Here is a 3,469-nt window from a genome sequence, read left to right as displayed (position 1 = left end):
TTGACATCGCTATCAGAAGTAGTTTTACAGAACAGAAGAGGGATGGACCTCTTATTTTTGCAACAGGGAGGATTGTGTGCAGCCCTAGGAGAAGAATGTTGTTTTTACGCGGATCATACAGGAGTTGTCAGGGATACTATGGCGAAATTGAGAGAAGGCCTTGAAAAACGTAAAAAGGAAAGAGAAGCCCAGCAAGGGTGGTATGAATCATGGTTCAGTCATTCTCCCTGGCTAACAACCTTATTGTCTACCATCGCGGGCCCATTGGCTTTACTAGTACTAGTGTTGACCTTTGGACCGTGTATAGTAAATAAAATAATTAACTTAGCAAAAAGCAGACTCGAAGCTGCCCACCTACTGTTGATAAGAAGTCAATATGAACAACTAAATGAAGGTGAGAGTAAGCATAACCCTATGCTCTCCCTGGCACAGGAGGTTGTTGCTCGATTTGATGAACAAATTAGAAGGGACCAAAACAAAAAGGGGGGATTGTGATATGTGCTAATTTGTTACATCAAATTGAGAAACAGCCTTGAAACATCCTGGACTGTGATGTGTGCTAATTGGTTACATCAAAGTAAGAAACAGCCTTGGAAACATCTGTGGGAACATCCTACATCCTGTGGTGGGGGCAAGTACCCTGCCTGAGATAAGGGAGTTGAGATAGCAAAGCGGCAATGTTAGTTTAGATAGCCTAATATGGTGATGGCGATGTCACACAACTGTGAAATATAGCACGACTTCGAAAGTTGTAAAATATATGCGTGACCTGAGGGTCACCACTCACAATGCAGAGGGCTGAAGAAGACCCCCTAGCAACAGCCGGCGCAACCGCAGAAGTTACAGGAAGTGCCACATATACCTGGAGCTGGAATTGCATATAAGGAGACTGTGAGGGGGGGATTGCGCGCGCCGTTGGTGGAGCAGGAGATTCCCCCGGCCGCCCAGCGCTGTTTTGCTTACTTGTAACTTGCTCAATTATTTTATTAAATTGGAATTTATGCAACCCAGCCCGAGTGGTTGTCAATTTGTCGCGTTTACCTATAACACCACCTCCCCTCGTTTGACTCCTCGTGACCCTTCGGGTTTCTTCTGGGGAACTAGGAGGGTCTAGATCCCAGTCCGGGGTCGTTGGGGGGGGGGGGGGGCTACGAGGAGGGGCTGGTATTGGGTTTTGAGCCGGAGCTGAGGGAATATAGGGGGGAGGAGAAACGGGAAGTTCCTCCAATATTTTGCTTTTCTTCCTCGAACCCTTCTCTTTCAGGGTAAATATCATGGTTCGAGTATCTGGTCTTATCCATAAACTAGCATACTCACTTTCTTCTAAACTAAAAGGCTCCTTTGAATTCACATATATATTTAGAGCCTGTCATATCCAATTTTCAAAAGACCCATATATTGGCCAGTAAAGGGGGTAATATACTTTTTTTTTTTTTTTTTAAACACCTTTTGCCTTTCCTAGAAGGCCAATTATCCTAATGCTTAATCATTAGGGTAACCTCTATGGGATCAGAAGACTTGCTCTTTTTCTGTCCCATCTTCCGGAGCACCCACCTCAGTCACTCTCTTTCTTTCCGCAGGGGACCGCACTCACACCACCCGAGTCTTTACTGCTAGGACGGTTGTCCCTTCGCAGAGGGCGGCCCAGTCGACTGTCGGGTGCCCCTTTTCGGTCCCCTGTTACACAAGGACCCCCTCTCCTGGAGGGTCCGCACTAAGGACCCCCTCTCCTGGAGGGTCCGCACTAAGGACCCCCTCTCCTGGAGGGTCCGCACTCACACCGTACACAAGGACCCCCTCTCCTGGAGGGTCCGCACTCCCCTGGGGACTTCTCACGTGCTCCGGGTATCCCACCCCAACCGAACGGAACCGCATACATATACTCACTCAGTCCTGAGTCTTCGTTCGGATCTTCGTGCACAAAGTTTACGGGGTACTGCAGTTCTTTTGCTTACTTGTCCTGATTTAGGGTTCGGAAATACAGGTTGTGGTAGGGGAACTACCCACTCAGGGGCCATCCGAAGACGGGATGGGGCGCCTCCCCTGAGTCAGAGTCCCGAAACCAGGGAAGCCTGTATCCGAGTCACGGCACCAAATTGTTATAGGTAAACGCGACAAATTGACAACCACTCGGGCCGGGTTGCATAAATTCCAATTTAATAAAATAATTGAGCAAGTCACAAGTAAGCAAAACAGCGCTGGGCGGCCAGGGAGTCTCCTGCTCCACCAACGGCACGCGCGTGATTCCCCCCCCCCCCCCCCCCCAGTCTCCTTATATGCGATTCCAGTTCCGGGTATACATGGCACTTCCTGTAACTTCTGCGGTTGCGCCGGCTGTTGCTAGGGGGTCTTCTTCAGCCTTCTGGTGGTCGTGGGGATGAAGGCTGGAGTCTTCCTCTGCGTTGTGTGTGGTGACCCTCAGGTCATGCATGTATTTTACAACTGTGTGACCTCGCCATTGCCATATTAGGCTATCTAAACTAACATCGCCGCCTCGCTGGCTCCACTTAATTATCTCAGGCGGGGTACATGCCCTCATTACAGGATGTTGTGGTTTTAGCCTGTAATTAGTGCCTAGTTTCATCGTAAAATCACTTCCCGATTTGATATAACAAACTAGCACCTATCACAAGCTGGAGCTAGCCAGGATGCAGGGGCAAGGCGATTTCTAAGCACTACATCACATCTTCTTTGTCCTTTACCTTTTTCATCCCTCTTTCGGGGGGGGGGGGGGTGTGATATGTGCTAATTTGTTACATCAAATTGAGAAACAGCCTTGAAACATCCTGGACTGTGATGTGTGCTAATTGGTTACATCAAAGTAAGAAACAGCCTTGGAAACATCTGTGGGAACATCCTACATCCTGTGGTGGGGGCATGTACCCTGCCTGAGATAAGGGAGTTGAGCTAGCGAAGCGGCAATGTTAGTTTAGATAGCCTAATATGGTGATGGCGATGTCACACAACCGTGAAATATAGCACGACTTCGAAAGTTGTAAAATATATGCATGATCTGAGGGTCACCACTCACAATGCAGAGGGCTGAAGAAGACCCCCTAGCAACAGCCGGCGCAACCGCAGAAGTTACAGGAAGTGCCACATATACCTGGAGCTGGAATTGCATATAAGGAGACTGTGAGGGGGGGATTGCGCGCGCCGTTGGTGGAGCAGGAGATTCCCCCGGCCGCCCAGCGCTGTTTTGCTTACTTGTAACTTGCTCAATTATTCCATTAAAGTAGATTTTATGCAAACCAATTGGTCGTGTTTGCCTATAACAGGGGGTGGAAATCATTTTTGAGGTTTTGCCCTGTCACGTTGTTTAGCCGTTGCCCCAGCCGCCGCAGCGCCTTAGGCACCGCCGCCTCTCCCGGCGCCTTCGCGGCTCCCGCGCCACCGCCCCTCCCCCCGCCCACCACGCCAGCCAGCAGCGCCTACGATTCGCCTTTCCAACTGCCTTGGCCCACACCGG

Source organism: Apteryx mantelli, chromosome 1, assembly GCF_036417845.1.
Source record: "Apteryx mantelli isolate bAptMan1 chromosome 1, bAptMan1.hap1, whole genome shotgun sequence".
Classification (NCBI taxonomy): domain Eukaryota; kingdom Metazoa; phylum Chordata; class Aves; order Apterygiformes; family Apterygidae; genus Apteryx; species Apteryx mantelli.
This window is presented reverse-complemented; position numbering follows the sequence as displayed.